The sequence below is a fragment of the Macrobrachium nipponense genome, chromosome 32, assembly GCF_015104395.2.
Source record: "Macrobrachium nipponense isolate FS-2020 chromosome 32, ASM1510439v2, whole genome shotgun sequence".
Lineage (NCBI taxonomy): Eukaryota > Metazoa > Arthropoda > Malacostraca > Decapoda > Palaemonidae > Macrobrachium > Macrobrachium nipponense.
In genome coordinates, this window is record NC_061094.1 from 37,074,347 (window position 1) to 37,099,414 (window position 25,068).

The 25,068-nt window shown below is 42.4% G+C and overlaps 2 long non-coding RNA genes across 4 annotated transcripts in view; one reads left to right on the plus strand and one right to left on the minus strand.

The window, feature by feature from the left end:
• LOC135207122 (uncharacterized) overlaps positions 1-25,068 on the plus strand; it is a 109,041-nt gene that overhangs the window by 36,295 nt on the left and 47,678 nt on the right. The gene's annotated exons all lie outside the window — the stretch shown is intronic.
• Positions 13,512-23,560, minus strand: LOC135207345 (uncharacterized). The gene is made up of 3 exons (XR_010312962.1): positions 23,202-23,560; positions 17,962-18,064; positions 13,512-16,054 (listed from the first exon to the last, which is right to left on the minus strand). It is a non-coding gene; the product is annotated as an uncharacterized LOC135207345 (long non-coding RNA).

The following is a 25,068-nucleotide window of genomic DNA, read 5'->3' on the forward strand; positions in this document are numbered from 1 at the left end:
TTCATCACTAATGCCTGCTAAAGCTTGAAAATTTATTGGCAGTATGGCAAAGGTGGCAAAGGAAGTCCTGTCTTGCGCTTTCCTGAAGAGCGTCCTTTTGATGAATGCCTTTGCAAGAATCCTACTGAACGTCGCCGAGACGTCGAGCCTTTACATAACCCGTAACTGCCTTATCGCAAAGTCTTGACTGCGGTAGGAGAAAACGAGATCTTCCCTTGAGTCTTTCCTTAACTCCATCCACCTTTGCGAAAAGCAATATAATATTGACAGAGACCTCTTGAATTCACGAAACCCGAGGTCTTGCTGGGTTCGAAGACGAAGTTGTCTGTTCACTTTAAGCTTCCTCCGAAGCATGCTTACTTCACATTCTTGAGGCTCAAATCTTAAACAAGAGCTTGAAGTCTGAAGAGTTACACAGAAACGTTCAGCCAGAAGACAAACCTGGTGTGCGCTGGCGCGCGCTCGGCGTCCATTTGCGAGGACACTCGGCGTCCACTGGCGAGGACGCTCGGCGTCCACTGGCGCGCGCCTGGCGTCCATCCGAGCGTCCCGTTCAAGCCGAGCGTCAAAAGAAGCGTGCAGAAAAGCGTCACGCTCCTGACAGGCGTCAAAACAAGCGAGAGAAACTGCCTTCTTTTTCATATTTCTCGGTGGAAAGACGTTACACGTGATCAGGCGACGTTCGCCTTCTTACTTCTCACTGAAACGCATAACGAGTGAGGGGACGTGAAGCGTCCTCTTCTATAAAGCTTCTATTTAGAGGGCGCGAGTCCTTCGAGATTCGTGCACGTGCACGATCTTCCGCAGCTGGGAAACGTCAACAGGTCCTACCGAAGGGACGCCAGATCGATGTGGGTTCCCCGTAACCCCCTCCTTCGGCTTTTCGACATGCCCTCTCCCTAGTCCTGGGAGTCCGACAGAGGTCCAGGCCTAGAGGCGTTATGGGGCGGATCTGACGTTCCCCCTCCTGACGAGAGAGAGGACGTGAAGTGTCCTCTTCTCTAAAGCTTCTTAGAGGGCGCGAGTCCTTCCGAGAGCTCCAACCCTTGCGCGGGGAGGACGCCTCGGAGGACGAGAATAATCCTTCAGGATTCGTGCACGTGCACGAACTTTGGCAGTCTGGGGATTTTCATCAGAAACTGCCGAGGCACGCCAGATCGTGTCCTCGTAACCCTCCTTCGGCTTTCGACATGCCCTCTCCCTGTGGTCCTGGAGTCCGACAGAGGTCTAGACCTAGAGGCGTTATAAGGCCGATCTGACGCACCCTCCACTACACAAGGGGCACTATCACTGCACTTAGCCACTTCACTATTGCTCTCTAAAGCAGCACTTTCGATTCTAAGTTACGAATCGAAAGAGTATAAGAAAAGGGCAACAATAACTATCAGACACTGTTTTAGGGCCCGAAGGCAACATTACAGGGTTAGGAGTAACAATCACAGTAGCACTCTTCACAACAATGAAGGAGAGCGATCACCTCTCGCAGACTATTCATAACCCGTAGGCCATACTATAGGGTTAGGCAAAATAAAGTCTACAGGAAGGTTAGCAGGTTCACTACCCTGACTTTTGTTACTGATTAATTGCGTACATACAAATCATACTTTTTCCTTACGGAATTAGACATGTTTACTGATTAATTGCGTACATACGATCATACGTCTTCCTTACGGAATAGACAAAGTCTCACACTCCTTACATGACAAATCTCAACAAAGAAGCGAGACCCAAACCCCTCGTGCATACCAAGTGCGGATCTACCGAAGCTTTCGGTAGCCACACCCTATCTTTTGCAGACAACACCCTCTGAAACTAGCCTAACTAGATTCAGATATCTTATGCAAAAATGAATCAAATTTCAAATCAATTTAGATAGCGTATGCCTAGCCACAAATCCAAGTAAATAAATCAAAAGACAATTAGGATACTTAGCGGCAATGAAGTTTCCAAAATCTTCTTGACGGAAGGTACTGAAAACAGATGTTTTTCAGCACCGGCGACAGAAAATTATGAATAGAAAATGGAATGGTTTTTCCTGATACCCACCTCCCAGCGGCGGGAATGGGTACTAACCACCTGCCGACCAACTGCGTGTGTCGGAAGTTTTTTGTTAAATTCTGTCGGACTTCAGAAAAATACAGCTATATATATATCTGACAGGTAAGTTTCATGAACAAACTGTTAATTCGGGGCGAACAATGAATAATTGCACACCTACGAATACGAGATATTTTGAAGACAAACTCAGATGTCTGCAAAAATCATTCGCATTATCGCGGTGCGATGCAGCGGGAGACTAATACAGACTTCTGTTACCGTGCGGTAAACAGAAAGATGAAAGAGTCCAAGAGATATCTCTGTTGAAAATTCTCGCAATGTCGAAGGCGATGAAATAGAGCGTCACAGCAGTAGATGGTCCTTCATTATTGCGAGAATCCCCGTTAATCAGAGACCTAAGTCCATGATTGTTGGGTAGTAGATATGGTTCGGTAGTCAATCAAACCAGGGAGAGGAGAGACCGTAACCGACCGTGCATCTCGGAGACCTAGCTGATACTGAGCTGCTATCAGGCAGTTCAATACGCAGTACTCTCGGTGACTCGTCATCCTGAGTTTGCCAGTTATTCCCTTCCAGAAGGAATGCGTTTCGGCTAGAACCATCGAGCATAAAGAATACGCTCGAGCAATTATATTTAAACGAAACGGATTTCGGTAAATACAAAAGCTGATTTGGTGTTGTCGTGACAGTACCAAGTATCTAAAATCGAAACTGATAACTGCTGGGAGGTTGCAGGCAACCCCGAGTTGCAGTTCAATTAAGATACAATTCGTCTCGGTCACAAACCGTAGAGTTAACTACGGTATGGGCCTACCCCCCGGACAATTCAACTGTTAAAAGAATCATGTCGCGAGGGTAATGTACGTAGTATTTGTAGGTTCTGTACCACGACCTCCATCCTAAATTCTTTTCCCCTCGAGGAATGAGAATAAGGATTGGAGATAGACCGCCTTCGTTCTCTAGTCAAGAGAGTGGAAGGAGAAGTCTTTCCCAAAGGAAAGCTTCATGGTGACAGAATACCGAAGACGATAGTTCAAGCCAAACTGGAAGTTCCCGTCCGTTCTTCTCTATTCCAGGTTAATCGCCTACTGTGAGATACTCTTCTTTCAGCAGCAGTCTTCTTCCAAATGCTAGAAATTACAGGAATTCGAGCATAAGCGAGGTTCCGATTATCGTGTTATATCTAGGGGTTCTTGCTCACTTTGGACCGTGCTCTCTGCCTAAGTGTTTGGAGATCGTAAAAAACTCGAATCTTCTGAGTGCGCTAGAAACTTCCGTAGAATTCTAAGCACTCTGCGAAACCCCCACCGAATTCGTCAAACGATATCGGCTGGTGGTCCTCTCGATTCCCGTAGAAATCAAGAAAGGGGCAGGATCCCTCCTCAACGACCGGGGCTTACGTCAGGTAGGACCCGAAGGTCCCCCCGGTAGCGCAGCCCCTAACGTGGGATCTTACAGAGAAATTTCTGTAGGATCCCTCCCCTTTCCCTCGTAGCCGTAAGAGAGAGGGAATGGGGGAGGAATTGGATACTGGCTCGCCTTCCCAGCGGAACTAGCAGTTGGAGAAGAAAAGGAGCAGCCATCGCCTTACGGCGATGGCCTCTCAGAGCCTGGGAAAACGTATCGTCAGGAGAAAACGTTTCCCCCGAGGAGGGTTACGAACTCATACTGTAGGTAAGGGTCTGCCGCCACTGTGAACGTCGTCTGGGTGGGGCTGATCGACACCTGCCAGGAGAGAGCCGATACCGTCCTCCGACTCATTCCAGTCCTCGTCGAGGTCGAAACCTCTCAGGAGGACCAAAGGGGTATTCAAATACGGTGTCCGAAGACACGTAGAAACGCCTCTGTCGCAGTAGAGGAGGTGAAGTAGCTTGTTCGACCGGCCAGAACTGAGAGAGCCTTCTTGTCCGGAGACGAGAGACTACCTGGTTCAACACAGTCGGCAAGCTCCGATCGCGGCAGACCCACCGTCGATTTGGGTTCCCTCTCGGGCCCCAAAACGACTCGAGCCGAGACGTGGCTCTGCTGGTGGGAGCGGCGATCCTTCCCAGAGGTTGTTGTGCTGACGAATCAGTGCCATAACCTCGGCAAAGTTCCTCTGGATCTCGGAAGTCACAGCATCTTGCAGAGTAAGACCGTTAAGCCCGGCACGTCACGTCGCTGGTTCCAGCCGTGGCTGGCACCGGCGAATGGGGGGACCTCTTCCCAGCCTCAGCCCGTGGCCGGTCGTGGACCGTCACGTCATCCCGGGTAGCGAGCTGGTCGCCGCGAGAGCTGGTCTGGTGAGAGTCGCATGAGCGGCTGTCACCAGTCTTCCGCTCCGTGCCGTGAACCAGCGGGCTCAGAGGTCTGGTTCCTGGCTGCACGGTCGCTGGTAGGCGACCGTACACTCGGTACCTCCCGCGAACGAGAGGCTGAGACAGACCCTGATGCAGTGGCATAACCACTGACACCAGGCGAGGAAGTACCGGTGTTAGCCGGTACCCCTCTGGTCCCCGTAGTCTTCTTCCTTGCGGAAGAAGAGATGGGCCCCGCTCCCGAAGGAGCAGGAGGACCAGCGAAAGGAACCCTCCTGTCCCACCGAGGTGAGACGGGTCCCGAGAAGCTCCCGAGGGAGACTTCTTAGGAGGGAGGAGGCAACCTCCTTCTTCCTCAGCTGTGAAGCCTTAGCTGTCGAAGGGGAAGAGGCGGCAGCCGACGACGATGAAGAAGATGAAGACGACAACGACGACACCTTCCTCCTCTTCTTCGTCAGCTTCCTCAGGACAGACGTAAGATCTGCCATCCAGGGCGGAGCCGGGGCTGCTGTAGCCGAAGCCACAGGGCCCGGACGCACCTGTACACGACCAAAGTCTGGGGTAGTACCACCACGAACAGGGACGACGTCAGCAGGTATGGGCATCTCAGGAACAGCAGGCACAGCCAGCAGAGCATCGGCAGGGACAGCCAGTGCAGCAACGGCAGGGACAGCCAGCGCAGCAACGGCAGGGACAGCCAGCGCAGCAACTGCATGGACAGTCTGTACAGAATCGGCAGGTACGGCAGGCAGCACCGGAAACACAGGAGGTGGAGCAGCAGCCAGCAACATCCTGGTACCGGCGGCAGATCCAGGGGCGAGTTCTAGGGCAGTGGAAGTGTGGTCGCGGCAGCGCAGCAACCACGAGTGGCGGCGGCACGCCCCCTCTCGGTACGGCGAAGGGCACTTCACAGCGGCTGTAGGCAAGACTGTTACCACGTGAGGCGAGTACACTAGGTGAGGAGGGACGTCGTCACCTGGAGTCGATATCGTTGTCGTGGTCACCACTCCATGGGTGACCGCAGCAGGCCCAGACATAGAACCGCCGCCCCTGGAACACTAAGGCACGCCCTGCAAATCGAAGGACGCCATACCTCACCAAGGTCCACCCTCGTGGCAATAGCACCTGCGGAAATACAGTAGTAGTGATTAGTGGGGGGGGAAGTCCCCTCGCGCGGGGGGGGTAAGCCCACACCCGGAACGAGCGGAAGACCCCGAATACAATTGTACATCGGGCACCGAGCGCCCCCCCCGCCCCCGCGCTCGACGGATCGGGCGAGGAGAAGAACCCAGATAACCTCCCCCCAAAGGGAAGGGCCATCTGTGGGAGCTGCGCGGGGGGGGGGGGGGGGGGGGATTCTCGTCCCCTCGTTCCCCACCCCCGCACAGCACCCATGTACCCAACAATAATAATAAGAGCCGGAGAGCAATCGTGCCCTCGGCACCGAATGCAAGGGCATAAGGATCAATTCCCTGACTGAGCGGAACTTGAACCAAAATAAATATTGATGCAATCAATAATAAAAGGAATAACATGAAAAATAATCTTGCATTACAATTCACTTCACAATGAATAAGGGCTCGGAGCGAGCGCATTTGCGCCCTCGGTACCGAGCGCAAGGGTAAAAGGATCCATTCCCGATTATGAACGGAAACCTTGATCCATAATGAATTGATGCAATTAAATATATGAAAATGAAAATGAAAAAGTACTGCGCTTGCCATTTTCCACTTCCATACAAAAATAAAAACGGGAAAGGCTCAATTCCCGGGTAAATAGCGGAAACCATTGATCCAAGTAAATAACTTGCAATCTCAATAAAATATGGAAATGAAAAAGAACTGCACTTGCGATTTCACTTCATTCAAATAAAAAGGGGAAAGGATCAATTTCCGGGTAAGAGCGGAAACTGATCCAAAATGAGTATTGCTACAATCAAAATAAATATATGAAAATGAAAAAGAATACTGTACTTGCGATTCCACTTCCATACAGAATAAGTTTTCGTGCCGAGCGCATTCGCTCGGCAACGAGCATACAGGTAAAAAAAAATATAAATGAAAAGGGCACTTACTTAATATTTTCATCTACACATTTCCAACCAAAATATAAGCTCGGAGCGAGCGCTCTCCCGCCCTCGGCACCGAGCATACACAATACGAGGATCATTTCTGGGAAAAATGAATTCCCGCACTTACGCCCTTCAGTCCCGGCACTCGGGTAATCGTAGGGCGTGGAGAAACCAAGATCCTTTAATTCACAATTGAATTCAATGGAAATAAATATGAAATGATTGTACTTACTATTCAGTTTCACTAGATATAGAAAAAGAAAAACACAACCATGCGAAAGCAACGACGATGAAGCGGGCAGAGAGCGATGATACACGTCTACACGCCAGCAGGCCGAAAGCAAAAGTGGTTTGTTTACCTCCCAGTCGCGCGCGCGCGCCTGTCGGACAAGCAGTTAACTACCGAACCCCTTGTTCGAAAGCTTACGACCTATCCAGCTGCCGCTAGTACCTTCCTATTGTAAAAGGACCTCAGGTTTGTATGCCCTGTCGGAACAAATAAATATTAGGAACACCAATTTTGGTTTGCATAACAGTCCTTCTCCACCCAATAGATCTATTAAAAAATAACGTCATTAATAAGGGATTGTTGTTTCTCAGACAACTGCCACTTCATCGTCTCCTCTAATCTACCCCACAAAGGTTGTTGAAGGGGCAGCTGGGTTTACCAGCTTTCCCTTTTCTCACAGATGGCAAGTCCTCTTTCCGCTCAATTTCTGCAGACTTTCTCCCCTCTTCTCTTCTTTAAGGAATACTCTGTAGAATATCCTATTTTCTCAGCATTCTTCAGACATGTCATCACTCCTCTCAACCGTGTAGATTTGTAATTCTCTCTCCACAATTCATTGTGGTACTCACGCTGATGTATTTTAAAGGAGATGAAATTGAAAAACAAATTTCGTCTTAGAAACTTCAAAATAGAAATACTTTAGCCCTTGTCTCAAATTCTACTGAAGGAGGATTTTCTCTCAAAATGCAATCCCTTACTTGACACAAAAACTTAAGGTTCCGAAATCTGATAGCCCTACATTACCTTGTGTTACGACCTGTGTAGGCCGTAGTTCAGGTTCTTTAGATTTTAATTTTTTAAAGGAGTCGTAGGCAGTATATTATTTATGTAACTCGGTGAATTGAGGGAAGACAGAACAAAAACACTGGAAAAATCTAACAACATTTATTACACTTCACTTAAATAAATTCAACCTGGTATCAGGAGTAACCTAAAGCTACTAAGATGAACTCCAACAGACTACAAAATAACTTGGAGGACTAATATACCGAGTCCTCTAAATACCCAAGGTTGACCTACAGCTAATAATCTAAACCCTAACATAGAAAAACTAAACAGATCAAAAGTATGGCTCATATATTAAGCCGGGCCCATAAAAATCAACAAACCATTATCCTATTACTAAATAGATAGGCAGAAGGAAGTCAGGAGAAATGAAAAGGCAGAAAACCTTAAAATTACCTGCCTACACACAAATCATAAAGACTAAACCCAATAACAAAATAATAAAACAACACAATGCTGCATACAAATGCGCCTATAACATTAAACCACATGCATGAATAATTAAATACATGTTCATAAAAGAATTATGTTGAGGGTCATAATTTATAGATACATATATATATATATATATATATATTATATATATATATATATATATATATATAATATATAATATATATCTCCACACTGCACTAACTATCCGTGAGATACTTGTATCACTACTTATCCATATATGGATTAGACGACAGAGAGGGGTTTGAACGTTCATCAGCATCAGAGGGAGTATCATTAACACCAAGGTAAACGGGCTGGGCGTATCCATAACGATAAATGAAAAGATCGTAACTTTACCTGGGTAATGACTCCCTACGTTCCTCCTAACGGACCCTCGGTCCACAGACGAGCAGCGTAGCAGATGTGATGACGCTCTTTGATCACGGCTATAGTACCTCCAACAGTGCCGGGACGGAACGACAGCACCGTCTTCCCGCGGGATCCTCAGGCAGGGAAAATGACGCAAAGCGAAGGGAGGTCGCAAGTGACACATACACTTGCAGGACGTAACAAGCGGGAGGTGGCTATCGCAGTGACAATAGCCCCTGCATACGTGGGCCGTGATCCAAAGAAGTGTACAATTTACCGCAGGTGGCTCAAAGACACCAGCGAAACAATCCTCCAAAGGCACAATTCCTTATGAGGAAAAAGAAAAGGCGTCCATCAACGGCTGCTAAATTAGGATCTACGTCTGAGATCAAGGTAGGGTCCGAACTCCTCGTCCCAGGCAGCAGCAGTCTCGTCCACGGTTCTCAACTAAAACCCAAACACCTCGAAGGAAAAAAAATAGAAAAAAAAATAAAACCAGAGTGTAATGGGCCCATGTCACTAATTAACGAAGGCGGAGGGGTTTGCGAAGGTTATCGCAGCACTCTTATGAAAAGGGCAGTTAGCAATTACTCTGCCGAAGGCGACCGAATTTATTTATAAACAATGAAATAACTTAATTTAACATGACACCTTCCTCCCCCAAGAAAAATAATTTTCATTCACTAAATGCAAAATTTTTTTTATGATAAGCCACATGGCTGGACAAAACATCAGAAAATGCAGGGCCACAAAAAGAAAAAAAAAATTAAGGGTACATTCTAATGCTACTATAAACCACTGATAAGATCAAATATCTTAAACCAAAGCAAAAAAAAAAAAAAATAACGAGTCTTAAACCTAGTATCTACAGTAATAAACCAATATCAAGGTAAAAACATCTTAAACCTAAACAAAAGGACAAGAACATAGCAAGTTATAAATACATCACCAAACATTTGGACAGAAATTCAATCCTATACCTGTCAACAATAAATTTTAGTAGGCATACAAAGAGGGAAAAAAAAAAAACTAGAATTATCCACACCAACCCAGGTCCTGGAACAATTTACAAGAGCACAAACCTTTTACCCGAACTAAATATATACATACTACCGAGACATGGATGTAACCTCAACACATGCAACCAGGAATACGGAGAGCGCCTAATTAAACAGAGGGAGAGGCCCAAAACTTAGATACGTGAGAGAGCATCCGCGATGCAGTTATCCACCCCTTTAATGTGTTTTATAATTAAATTGAACTCTTGCAGCTGAAGGGCCCAACGAAGAATCCTCTGGTTTGATCCCTTCATACGTTCAATGAATACCAACGGATTGTGGTCGGTCCAAATTTCTATGGGGAACGAAAAGTTGGTTACATATGGTTTAAAATGTACCAATGTCCGCACCAATGCAAGAGCCTCCTTCTCAATGGTGGAGTACTTTCTTTCCGCCTCCAGTAACTTACGGCTGTAGTAAGATACGGGGCGTACTTCACCATCATCACTCCTTTGAAAGAGGACTCCCCCAATTCCTACGTCACTGGCATCAACGGCTATGATGAATGGTTTCTGAAAATTGGGAGAAACCAATATTGGATTAGACACGAGTAACATCTTAAGTTTTAAAAATGCTTCTTTGCATCGAGAAGACCAAATAAATTTCTGCCCTTTTTTCAATAAATTAGTTAGAGGCTGTGCAAGGTCAGAGAAGTTTCGGACAAACCTACGGTAATATCCCAACATACCCAGCACTTTACGAACCTCTCTGACATTACACGGTCTCTTCAAAGCAACTATGGCCTCGAGATTGGCTTGCTTAGGAGCCACTTTACCCAAGCCAATCTCGTGACCCAAATAACTAACTTTAGCTTTCCCAAAGTCACATTTACCCAGATTCACAACAAGACCGGCGGCCCTAAGTGCCTCAAAAACTTTTCTTAATCTTACCAGGTGGGTCCGCCAGTCATTGCTGTGTACCACCAAGTCATCTATATAGATTTTCTGTACCTTCCAGGCCACAAATCACCCTGTTCATCAGACGCTGGAAAGTACAGGCAGCGTTCTTCATCGTAAAGCCCTGGGGAGGGTGTCCACAAATGCTGAAATTTCACGGGCACGGCCAGATAGGGGAACCTGCCAATACCCCTTTAAACATCCAATTTTGTAATGAACCTAGCAGGACCTATCAGGTCCCAGACAATCGTCAATACGGGGAGAGGAAAGGAGGAATCATTTTTAGTAACAGAGTTTACTCTCCTATAGTCAACACACATACGATATTTACCATCAGGCTTCTTCACCAAGACTATAGGAGAACTCCATGGGCTTACTGATGGTTGTATGAGATTGTGCTCCAGCATGTATTTAATTTCATCTTCCACAATGGCACGCTTCTCTGGACTGAGGCGATATGGGCTTTGTTTAACCGGAGAAGCGTCCCCAACATCCACATCGTGCTGGAGCAACCTCGTCCTTCCTGGAGAGACCTGAAACAAGTCAGAAAATTCCATAATTAAGCTTAATATATCTTGTTTCTGAGGTGCCTCCAGATGTTCTAACCCTTCTTTTAAAACACCTAAATTTTGTAAGTTATTACCTAGAGCATCTGAAGGCACCTGGTCCAAAACATCTTCCAAGTTTTCCTCCACAGGTGCAACCACACTCATAACTGGCTCAAAAACAATGGCCAAAGGATCCCGTCTATCAGAAGAGTAAGACTTCAACCTGTTTATGTGGAAAATTTTACATTTACGTCGAGTTCCAGGGGCTTCAACTTTATAATTGACCTCAGACAACTTTCTCAACACCTTCCAGGGGCCCTTGTACCTGGGTTCAAGGAAGTTGTCTGGGTCTGTACTTAAAAACTAATACTAAAGTCACCTGACTCAATGATCATACCTTCACTTCTGGTCAAATTTGGTTTTGGATCATAGCTTGGGAAGCAGACAAATTATCTTTGGCATACTTCCAAGCTACGGCTAACTTGGACTTAAGTTCACTAACAACTTCTCCCACCGTACGCTCTCCTCTCTGATTTGCTTCAAGCAATTCATGGAAGATTTCCAAAGGTCCTTGAACCTTGTGCCCAAATATTAATTCAAAGGGAGCAACGCCGGTAGAAGAATTGGGAAAATTCCTTATGGCAAAGAGAGCAAAGGGAAGCCCCTTATCCCAATCCTCTCCTTGCTCATAAAAATATTTTTTTAATATATACTTAAGGGTCTGGTGAAATCTTTCCACCACCCCCTGACTCTCAGGATGGTAGGGTACACTGGTAATGTGCTGAATGGCCAGTTCAGCACACTTAACTTCTTAAACTACCCGCTACCTTGTAAAATTCGAGCCGCAATCTGACTGAATTTTACAAGGCAGTCCATATCTGGAGAAAAATTCCACTAATTTGTCAAAGACAGCTTTTGAGGTTACTTTCCTCATTGGAAAGGCCTCAGGAAAACGTGATGCTCTATCCATTATGGTCAGGAGATGCGTAAACCCTGACTTCGTCCTAGGCAGAGGTCCTACCACATCAATTACCAATTCTGCAAAGGGTTCTCCAATTGCAGGAATTGGGTTAAGAGGAGCCTTGGGAATAGGTTGATTGGGCTTACCCATCACCTGACACACTTCACAAGTTCTTACAAATTTCTTCACCGAAGACTTCATTTCTGGCCACCAAAAACATTTACTTAACCTACAAAAAGTTTTACTCAAGCCTAAGTGGCAGAAAAGGAGTCCTCATGTGCAAAGCTTAACACAGCCTCCCTAAACTTGGTAGGTACGACAATTTGTTTCAAACAAGAAGTCACATTTAGTTGATGAGTTGGGGGACGACTGACCCTATACAACAATCCTTTCAAAACAGCAAACCTAGGCTTGGTCAAATCGTCCGTATTACCTAACTCGAATGAAAATTCATCTTTTTGGGCCTGTACGAAAGAGAGACGGTCACAATCAGGTTTCAATAATTTAAATATTCCAAAACTAGAACTACTACTACTACTACCTTCTACTAGCCCGGGCTTCTCTACCTCTACTTCTAAACTACTTAAATTTAGGTCATCATCATTATCAGCTTCCGCTGCACGCTTAGCAGAGGCTCGAGTAGTTATTGCCACAGGGCAAGCCGAGACCGAAACAATAGGAAATAATTCCTGCCCCTCTGCACTCAACATATCATTCCCAAGGATTCCGTCTATTCCTGGTATTGGCAGGCTCTCAACTACCGCCAGCTCGGTAACCTTGTGATACCCTGGGAAGGACAACTCCACCCTTACTAAAGGAGCAGAAACCACCGTATCGGGAAATCCTCCCAGGACCACATATTCTCCAGTATAAGGAACTAAGTTAGACAAGGACCCTGCCAACACCAAAGATCTAGCGGATCCCGTGTCCCTCAAGAATTTAACATTAAGTGTAGAGGTCTGATTTCAATTTTCCTGGGTAGACATATTTGTTAAATGGTCATAAATTACCAGTGGAATCCAAACAATACAGGTTTACTTTTACCTACATCTGGTTCATTACTAACCTGGGGATCAACAGTTTTGCCATTCTTACTCTCTGAAATAGAATTATTTGAAATTAATGAGATTGGCGTAGGCCGATTAGCATTATTTTGATTCTTTTGGAGGTAACGGCTCCTGGCTCTGCATTCAACTTGTCGATGCCCTGGCTTATTACACCAAAAGCAATTACCTCTAACTTGATTGGTTTTACCCGAATTGCCACGGTTAGAAAAAACCAGTGTGTGCCCACCACTCGAGTCCTTTCTGAGGCCACTACCAACATGATTACTCATGCTACTATTTGGAGTACTAGACTGATTTTTAAAGGGGTTATTTGACTTAGAAGACAAACTACTATTATTATTAGGGGATGAGGACGAGAAGTTACCTGACCCACCCCGATGGGTCAGGACAAACTCATCAGCTACCTGGGCCGCCTTGGATAACGTTAAAATTTTAGTGTCCTCCAGGTGAACCCTCAATTCTTTGCTACACACCTTCTTAAACTCCTCCAGTACCATCAGTTCCCTCAAAGAAGAGAAAGAAGCAACTTGACGACTTTTCAGCCAGTTGTCAAACTGCTCCTCCTTGAGACGAGCGTACTCAACATAAGACATAGAATTGGGCTTGCCAGTGGTTCGGAATCTCTGGCGATAGGCCTCAGGGACCAATCATAGGCCCTGAGAACCAAAGCCTTTACTTTGTCATAATCTCTGGCAAGACCCTCTTCCAATGAATTATACACCCGGAGTGCCTTGCCCCTCAATCTACACTGTATGAGTACCGTCCACATTTCTGTGGGCCAAGACAACCGGGTGGCAACTCTCTCAAAAGCTTTAAAAAATTCTGGTACGCTCCCCTCATCAAAAATTGGAACTAACTTTAGAGCAGCTGAAATATTAAATTTGTCTGATGATGAGCTATAGGGAGAGCTAAAATGATTAGGGGACCCTTGCACCTTGGCCAACTCAAGCTTAAGCTTGACCAACTCAATCTCATGTTTCCGGACCCTCTCGTCCTCCTCAAACTGCAATTTCAATAACTCAATCCTCTTACAAATTATATTGAATTCCTCCTGCCCCTGGGCCAATACAGGAGTGGAAGGTGCTACATGGTTGGGTACAGCCTCTTCAGCTAAAAAAGGATTAGTTGATATATTAACATTTGTAAGAGTCCTGGCCGGAGTAGGAAAATTGGCCGGACCTTGATACATAACCTTTACTGCAGGGGGATCAGCGAACAGGGACAAACCAGGATTTACGCTTACATCATCGACTATGACCCCTCTTGGTCCGACTCAAGATCAGTGCCACTCTCAAAATCACTGGCTAGGCCTCTAGCTACCTCATTGCCCTCAGCCAAACCTAGGGACACTTTTTCCTTAACCAGTTTTAACAAATTGGCCCAAGTGACAGAGGACTTATGAGGGATCTCCAACCACCGGGCACACCGTACCAAATAAGCCCTTGTCAAAACTCCTAGATATTTTAAACAGTCAGCCAAACCCAAGAATTCTGACGGGTCAAAAGTAAAGTCCTCCATTTTAATGAAAATTATATCCTAAGGGGAAGGAAAGCAACTAGACCCAAAAATCAAATATCAACAATAAATACTGTCACACCCCTCCAGAGCTGAACTGCTTCCTCAAACACCGAGTACACCTGCGTACGATCCTGTCACGGTCGCCACTTGTTACGACCTGTGTAGGCCGTAGTTCAGGTTCTTTAGATTTTAATTTTTTAAAGGAGTCGTAGGCAGTATATTATTTATGTAACTCGGTGAATTGAGGGAAGACAGAACAAAAACACTGGAAAAATCTAACATTTATTACACTTCACTTAAATAAATTCAACCTGGTATCAGGAGTAACCTAAAGCTACTAAGATGAACTCCAACAGACTACAAAATAACTAGGAGGACTAATATACCGAGTCCTCTAAATACCCAAGGTTGACCTACAGCTAATAATCTAAACCCTAACATAGAAAAACTAAACAGATCAAAAGTATGGCTCATATATTAAGCCGGGCCCACAAAAATCAACAAACCATTATCCTATTACTAAATAGATGGCAGAAGGAAGTCAGGAGAAATGAAAAGGCAGAAAACCTTAAAATTACCTGCCTACACACAAATCTTAAAGAGTAAACCCAATAACAAAATAATAAAACATAACACAATGCTGCATACAAATGCGCCTATCACATTAAACCACATGCATGAATAATTAAATACATGTTCATAAAAGAATTATGTTGAGGATCATAATTTATAGATACATATATATATATATCTCCACACTGCACTAACTATCCGTGAGATAACTTGTATCAATACTTATCCATATATGGAATAGACGACAGAGAGGGGTTGAACGTTCATCAGCATCAGAGGGAGTATCATTAACACCAGGTAAATGGGCTGGGCGTATCCATAACGATAATGAAAAGATCGTAACTTTACCTGGGTAATGACTCCCTACGTTCCTCCTAACGGACCCTCGGTCCACAGACGAGCAGCGTAGCAGATGTGATGACGCTCTTTGATCACGGCTATAGTACCTCCAACAGTGCCGGGACGGAACGACAGCACCGTCTTCCCGCGGGATCCTCAGGCGGGGAAAATGACGCAAAGCGAAGGTCGCAAGTGACACATACACTTGCAGGACGTAACAAGCGAGGTGGCTATCGCACGTGACAATACCCCTGCATACGTGGGCCGTGATCCAAAGAAGTGTACAATTTACCGCAGGTGGCTCAAAGACACCAGCGAAACAATCCTCCAAAGGCACAATTCCTTATGAGGAAAAAGAAAAGGCGTCCATCAACGGCTGCTAAATTAGGATCTACGTCTGAGATCAAGGTAGGGTCCGAACTCCTCGTCCCAGGCAGCAGCAGTCTCGTCCACGGTTCTCACTAAAACCCAAACACTCAAAGAGAAAAAAAATAAACGAGAGTTAATGGCCATTCACTAATTAACGAAGGCGGAGGGGCGAAGGTTATCGCAGCACTCTTATGAAAAGGGCAGTTAGCAATTACTCCTGCCGAAGGCCGAATTTATTTATAAACAATGAAATAACTTAATTTAACATGACACCTTGTTTATATACATCTGTCGACTTGAAGTTCTCTCCTCTTGGCCTTTTCAAGACCGATTGAAATCTCTCTTCTCCTTTTAACCTTCTCAAGGCAAAGCCCTCTCTCTGCTCAACCTTGAAGTTATTATGGTACTCTCAAATGTGTTCTGTAAAATACTGAATAATTATTAAAATAAAAATATGTGCCCTTTTCTCTTATATGAATTCTACCCCAGTATTTGTACTCTATTGCATCCCTTTACTAACCTTATCAACATTCATGTTAGGCTTGCATTTAGAATAAAATTTATTCTAAATGCAAGAACTCAGTTTTATATTTATTCCCGAGATGTGCAAGGCTTGCCTAAATGTCTCATTCCTAACATACTTTAGGGAAAAAAATGGGGGGCACGGAAAGTTAAGAGGCAATGACCAAAAGATATGGATGTCAAATAGAATTGAATATACTTTGAGTTCATTCAGCACTGAAACAGATATCAATAGCAAAAAGTTTGAAAGGTGTAACAGGAGGAAAACCTCACAGTTGCACAATGAATCAATTGTTAGAAGAGGGTGGAAAGTAAGAACAAACAAAAGAGGATATGAGGTGAGCTGCAGTAAAAGGAACTCAAGGGGTTGCAGCTAAGGGCTGACGGCATGCTACAAAGAACCTCAGGTAAAGCTTGAAGTGTACTGCAAGAGGTGCACTGATGGCACAGGAGATATAGATGTAGAGCAAGGAATGCAGTTTACCCTTTTGACTAACATCTTAACTTACGGAGAAGGCTAACATTGTCATTAGTTAGAGGGTAAAGGACAGTTTTAAAGAGAAAATAAAGTTATCACTTCAACATCAAACTTTCTCATTCCATATGAAACAAGGCCAGCCAGCAAGGTTCTCCTCTCTAGGCATCACCAAATAATCCATGAATTTTTGTGTTTGCCCATGAAGTATACTTGAGCTTAGGATGGTGTTATTACTAACAGTGAAAGTGATCCTTGCTTGACAATAAAAAAAAAAAAAATCTGTCTATCCCCACTTCTGATGAACCCAACAGATGAAAGATTTGCTTTATACAAAATTACCAACTCACTGCCACAAACTGGTCAGACAACCTGAACAGAACATTAGAGAAGGAGGACAGATACTATAAGAGCTAGCACACTGATATAGCTTGAAGAATCGTTAATGCCTATATATAAGAAATCCCCAATCCAAATCCAGTTGAAGAACGCAAAGTTACTGTAAAAGGAGAGGTCAACTACCATATTTAACACTGAAGTGAGGCTTTATGCAGTCAGGCTTAGCAGAGCAAATTGCATTAAAAAGATAATATGTAACATTCGTAGTAGAATGACTGCTTCAACCATACAAGGCCATACTGTAAGGCTTACACAGAGAGCTGTCAATATTGTTTACGTGTCAACATTACAGGGCCTGCAAGCCTATTGCCTATTCATGACCAATAACCAAAAACGTCGGAAGACTAGTTGCAGTCTGTTTATAATTATAGGAGAGGAAGCAAGAACAGCAGTTTAACTTGACACCCAACACCCGCCCCCTGGCCCCCACCCAACCTTACACACATCGTCGTGCAGAATGACAGAGCTTCCAACACTAAAAGATTTAAAGTGCATGCAAAATTCATGAAAAACCTAAGGATACCCCTCAAGAGAACTGTTACCTCTGCACTCAAACTAGTACCCATTTTTTTGATAATAGGAAAGAACTTTCATAGTTGAAAAACAAATGCAGTAGGGTGTGTAGCTTACATTACAGAAGACTGACCAAGCCAAGTGTCAAGGCAAGGAAACACTGATATTAACCAGAAAAGCCACCTAAAGCAAAAACCTCTTAAAAAATATGCCTGGTCTGTACTGCTCAAGTGGCCAAATTACAGAGCCTACCTGGTGAACAAAATGTTTAACACCTGAAGATCCAAATTATAACTGCTAATTTCCAAATAATTTTAAATCCTACAACACATTCAAGCACACTGCAAGGAACACGACACTACGGATGAAAATGAAAATTCCACTAAGGTTGTATAGAGATCAAAGAATTGATACTGACCTTTCCTTGATTCACAACTGATGGTTATAAGCAGTGATCAAGAGAACAAACTGGCCCTCAAAAATTCTGTGTTCAAGAGCAAGCTTTTACCTGAAGACATGACCTGTAAAGAAAAAAAAAAAAAAAAAAAAAAGGGTGACCATCAGCCATGAAAATTTTTTCATTGTGGTACTTTTGGTATGCAATAATTAAGCAAAGAGATTATGCAAAAATTGCTTGGCATTTATGTGAGCGCACATGCTCGAAATATGTGCAAAAAGATTCCTAATGTGTTTTTTTCAACTTGAAATCACTTTAAATTTAGTAATACTCCTAAAATGCATCATTATACATTCATTTCGAACGCTATTATGCAATTGCGGAGCAATTCGTGCGTGTACACACGCTCCTGAAAGTGCCGCAAAAAGAAAATTTATCGAAAAAAAAATATCAAAATTAACATTTAATTGTTTAGTTTTATTTTCCTACCTAGCATTATTATAAACATTTTAATACTATTTTGCACTCAATGATACGCAAAACAATAATAATAGACTGGATTTTTTATGTTTTAAACCAACAACCAATAGCAGGTGAACACACTGGTATTTTTTTGTTAAGAAACTACCGACAGCAGGTGATCATTCTCTGGTAGTTTTTGTTTTAAACCATGAACCAGTATTAAATTACAGACTAAAAATATAACAATACTATTCAATGGTAAAGTTACTATTAACAAACCTTGCATGATATACTTAGCATAATAATTTATTTTAATGACTGATAATAGTAAGGCCACTATTTCCAAGACCACCGAGGTGTTTTCGTGGTTCCATTGTTTTACTTATGAACTGGAACATTAAACTTATATGGCATCATGAGGTAGCGAGCCATGGATACATCTAGTGTCCTTTTTGTGGACAACTTACTGTGGTAAGCAGATAAACTCAGCAATAGGTTCATTGCAACAGGTAGGCTACAACCTATTTGACTTTCCTCTGGATGACTTTTGACTGCAATATAAATACAGTCTGCATTATACTAGGTAGAAGTTGTGAGCAAGAAGGTCAAGTGCAATATAAAGAAAGCCTGTTTTAGCCTACATTGAATTTTAGTAGGAATTCATGTCAACCAATGCTTAAAACAGTCGAATAGGTATAGGCTAGCCCAAGTCAAAGAACTCTCATTGTAGCCTACTATACCAAACAATGTCACGGGAGGATTTTCCTTCACCATGACATTAAGATACGAGAATAATAATACTATTTGTATACATATACACTTTTGTCAGTCTTCTTGCCTGGAGACAGGGGTCGGAGAATGGTACTGTGTCATTGTTGACACGGTGGGTATGAAGACTGACGTTTATGCTGCCTGGGAAATAAGGTAGGCCTGTCCTACTTGCTATTACATGATATTCCTTGTGTGTATGGGTCTTACTATTGATGAAAGGGACATCATTTCAGTAGCTCCCACATGTCGAAAGATTGAAATTAGGAATGAGCTGATCCCTGAAAGCATGCATGTTGTACCTGAACAAGGATGCACCAGAGAGAAAAAGCTGGAAAATTTGATTGCACAGCAAGATTGGTCACATTTAGATGATGAACAGCAGGCCCAATTAAAGAATCTAGTCATGGAAAATCATCAAGTTTTCATAGTGGAGAATAATGAAATAGGAAAATTCAAGGGAGTTCAGGGACATATTAATGTTAGTGATTCCGAACCAGTTAGGTCACCGATGTATAGATACCCTGAGAAAGCCAAGCAGCTTATTGCAAATATGTTGGAGGATATGGAAGCTAAAGATATAATTGAGCCATCCACAGCTGCATGGTTAAGTCCTATAGTCTTGGTAAGGAAACCAGACAATTCTCAAAGAATGTGCTTGGACTATCGAAAAGTAAATACCCACCTTCAAACTGACATCCATCCTTTGCCTAGGTTAGAAGAGTTAGTTGAGTCAGCATCAGGGAATCAATTTTATGCTTCATTGGACATGAAAGATGCTTATTATCAAGTAGAATTAGATGAAGATAGTAGAGATCTGACAACGTTTAGTGATGGAGTCTCCTTATATAGGTTTAAGAGGTTACCGTTTGGTTTGAGTTGCAGCCCAGCTATATTTTCAAGAGTAATAGGTAATATCTTGGCTCCATTACTAAAAAAGGGATACAAAGAATTATTTAGATGATATTGTAGTATGGGCACCCAGCTTGGAAGAATTAATTGAGAGATTAAAAAACTTATGAAGAAGCAGTTTATTGGCTCAGCCACTCTGTTACAGGCATGGCAAGAGATAACTGCCATGACTTACTATTTTGATGAACCTCCTAGTTCCTTTATTAATAAATTACAGTGTAAAATCTCAGCATTAACTTTGAAATTCCCCAATGATCCAATTCCAACATCAGATAAATTCCTTAAGACAAAGGTTTATTAGGGATTAAATTCACAGGCCCAAGCCAAACTAGTTGATTTCTTAGCAGACCATATTCCGTTGGAAAATTTCATGACATGGGCCGAGGAAGAATATTATAGGGCTCAAGGAATGAATAGTAGTAATGGGAATAGAGTCTTGCCAATTTCAGGCACGGGGAATCCTCAGTCATCAACCCCAATAACAGATGTTCAACAAGGGGAAATACAAAGAAGTGAGCTAGATCATTTAAGAAAGAAACTTGAAGAGTTAAATAAAAAACTGGAGAAAGTAAACATGAAGAAACAAAAGAGTAATAGTAAATATTGTGCCTTTTGCAGAGTGACTGACCATAATCTGTCTGATTGTCCTCTTGATCCTCCCAAGGGAGTTTGTTTTGATTGCTTCCAACAAAATCGTAGGAGAGGTCATGTAGGATGTCCAGGAAAAGGAGGAAAATTGCCTAGGAAGAAGTTTCCCAGAGCATTCATCCATCAGTTTATGCTGTATGAAGGCTTGTTATATCCGAGTGCTGACAAGCATGACAATAGTATTCAGTTAAGACTTGTGGTACCGCAGGAGCTTAGGAAAGCTGCTTTGAAGTTTGGTCATGAGTCTGTTGTTAGTCATTTAGGGAGAAGGAAAACTATTGATGCCCTGGAGACTTACTTCTATTGGCCTTCACTTAGATCTGATGTGGTTAAGTTTGTTAAAGAATGCATTACATGTCAGGTTCATAAAGACAGTCCATCCTTACAGCATAAATTCCAAGAACTCCCACCAGTACATAAACCCTTGGAGTGTATCAGTATTGATTTGACAGATATGATGTCTGGTGCAAATGGGTACCGTTATGTGCTTACAGTGATTGATCATTATTTAAATGATTTTGGAATTCCAGGGTGTGTAATTCTTGACAATGGTGCTGAATTCACATCACAACAATTTAGAGATCTTTGCCAAAAGCACAACATAAACACTGGTTTCATCACACCATACCATCCTGAAGGTAACAGCATATCAGAAAGAATGCATAGGACTATGAAGACCCTGTTGAATGTCATGTGTCAGGGTCATCCTTATCAGTGGCCAACCTATTTAGGCGAGACCCAACGAGTCCTTAATTGTGCTTTACACGCAACAAATTATAACTACATTGCCATCACTTGATGAAGTGAGTGATTCTCATATCGCCAAAGTTCATGAGATAATCCAAAGGACCCACTTGGAGAGGTCAAAAACATTCACTTCATCAAGGATGGCAATGTAGTTATAATTTGTCTAGCAGGTCTCCTGCTAAAGAAGACATAATGTGGCTGTTCACCTGTTTCTGCGTGGACATTATGACTATTTTTTATAAATATAGTTAGGCTACATGTATATAAATTCATGGAAAACTTAATTACATGGGACTTTGCCTGTACCCTCATTAAACTAACCTAACTTTGTGGCCTATTGTAACCTAGTCAAAATCAGCCATGTAAACTTTGCATAGGCTATCCTTAACGATTTTTGAAGAAGCCTAGGCTAGACTATATCCTGTTAAAAAGCACCTTAGCCTAATTTTACCTCAATTTAGAGTAAGTTTTTCTCAGAAATCTTTCAGGTAACCTTACCCATTGACATATGTTGTTTTACCCTAGTACTGTTTGGAGTAGGGTATCAAATGATTTACACCTTACTGTAAATTAATTGATTCTAGGGTTGCTCCATGTTTGATACTTATCCTATTATGAGGAAAGCAATTCCCATAATCTGTAGTTAATGTAATTTTTTGAAGTCTCAATATAGAGTTATTTTTTTTTTGTAGTTTTAAACTACGTACTTGTGTTGATTTCTGGAAATAAAAAATTAAATAAAATGAATATTTCCAGGGATCTAGTCCAGGAATCCAGTCCAGAGATCTAATCAAGGGATCTAGTCCAGGAGTTCTGAAGACTATACTCTGTTTTTTTTCATCTGTCCACCCGCCTGTGGTGTTTATGTTTGGCAATACTGCGTCCCGGGCTTTAGATAGTCACATTCAGCTTACATTCAACGATTATAATAATATCCTATTTCGAATATTAACGGTGTAATTCGCATACAGTAAATTATTAAAAAACTTTTCAGTTGCAATGTACACCCAGATATCCTTTTATTTACCTAAAACTTACGCATAGCGTAACTATCTAAAGCCCGGGACGCATTGTTGCCATACAAAAACACCACAGGCAGATGGACAGATGAAAAAAAAACAGCGTATAGGTAATTAATCAAGTCCAGGAGACTAGGCCTGGGAGAAATTTGGCATGATGTAATGAGTAATAAAGAAACAAGCTGAGTACCAGGAATTTAAGTTTTCCATGAATTTATATACATATAGCCTAACTATATTTATCAAAAATAGTCATAATTCCTCATTCAAAAGAATTAAGTCTAGGGTAGGCCTTCTTAAATTACTGTATAGCCTAGTCTAAGATCATGATCGGCAGTGGAAATTTCCATGAGAGGTAGGGGTAACCCCAAGATGCCCTGTAGGATGGCCATGTTGTGGTACCCTTTGGCACTGGTATTTGCAAAAACTGTATACAAACAAAACACTTATAACTACTTTCTTAACGTTTTACGACCCTATCAAACGCAAAGTTGCAACTCAAACTAACTCAGCAATATTTCATGACACCTAATGAACGTGAAGTATCTTTCACGACAATGAAAATTTTCCTCGTTAAGGCATTGCAACATGTTTGACTGGGCATGCAACTCTGCACTTGAATTTCTCGTCTGCTACTGTTCTTTCATGACAATGATCTGTTCCAAATAATGCCCTAACGGTGATATTACAACTTTAAAAGCTTACCTAGCAAGGGATAGATAATCATTTGTATTAATAATTTGGTAAAGTAGCCAAAATGAAGAGCGGACAGGTTGACGTCCTCACACGAAAGCATTCGTGATCCTTACATGTGTCTTTTAGTGTTACCAAAATGCAGACGAAAGATTCAGGGCAGCATTCCCATACTCAGAGCGAAAGAAAAATAAAACGGGACTGGCTACACTGCCACACTCGTGTCCACAACAAAAACATTTCACAGTTCCAATTACTCTTACAACAGTAGTGTAAAGATATTAGAGGAGGATGATGAATAAATTCCTAAATAAATCACTAATAATTAAAGGAATATTTTTCCCATTACAACAACACCCCGTGTAGCCTATGCCAACCTACACCCAGTGTTGTCTGTGTCCAACAACTCCCGGAGTAGCCTGTGTCCAACAAATCCCAGTTCAGGACTTGTAAAGCTTTGGAAAAAAACAATTTAAATGTCATAATAGGCAAGACTAATAATGGTAGCAGTAGTCAGGTAAGGCAAGCAGCACACAAAAAGTTACCAACAAGCAAAGAAAGGGCAAACACAGCAAAGTAAACCTAAGAAGGATAAACTTACATACTTTAAGTGCATAGAAACCCCAGAAGAAATTTAAAGCATGCTGTAGCCTATATGGTAAAAAGCATTATTGCAATAATTGGGACAAGGGCCCTGTGTCAGGTAAAAAGGTTGCAAACATGATACCTGTGATAGAATAAGGTTCTATCACACAGGTACTCAAGAATTACATTAGCTCAGACATATAAGTTAAGTACAGTATAGTGGTAGGGAAATAGGCAAGTTTCCAATGACAATAGTCAAAGGAATGGGACAAACCTTTTGGGCCTAGGTGGGTTAAGGGAAATAAAAGTAGACTGGCATAGTATTCTAAGGGTTACAGGTTCAAAACAGGAGCCTACATTAGAAATTTCACTAACCTAACCTATCCTCATTACATTACTAGGTTTCAGTGCTCATATATACATGTAAAAATATTAAAAGACCATCTTTCTTCTTCCACAGCTAAAACTTCAGTATAGATTAATGAAATACCATACTTGTGCCACAATGCCATACCTACAATTAAGCCTAACTGTAAAGCACATGCATTTTTCATGTCACTGAAGTACGTCACTTAGGAGATCTCAAGATTCCTACAGAGGTTCGTGATACAAATATCATTAAGCAGATATTCAGTAACTTCAGAGAGCTGATACTCTTGAATGTATTTCTAACACTGTAATATATATTGCATTGCTGTTATAAAACTAGTTATTTCATTTTTGGCAATAATTTTAGCTCTAGTATGACTGCATAAATTTGATTATTCATGTGTTTTTGTTATACTGTACCTATACTTGTTCCCCTCAAAGTTACTGTACCATCAGAAAGAGTTTTTTCAAACAGGTCTGCCCAGCATTATAACAAAAGGACTCAAATTTTCTGATGTGCATTCAGAGGAAATGTAAATCCTTACTACCCAATGACAATGTAGTGATACTGATGGTGGATGAAACTCGCGTATTTAATACCATATTTTCATTTTAAAGGCAAAAATATTGTTGGTTCAGCCTTTGGCTATGGTGTAGTTGAACAGGTAAAATCTAAATTCAAGTAAGTTGCACAAATTCACAATTAAAGCATAAAATCTGATGTTCTGCACTGCACACTGAAGAAAGTAATTATAGGCTTAGAAAAAAATCATTTTTAGTGTTTTGCATGCTAATATCATAATGCTATCATTGGGAGAGCAATGTCCTATTTTCCCAGGATTCCTCAGCTGTCTATAATGTGTCCTCGCCCATTACATAGTAACAAATGCCCTCTTTCATGTAAGTTTCAGTAAAATTGTTAAAA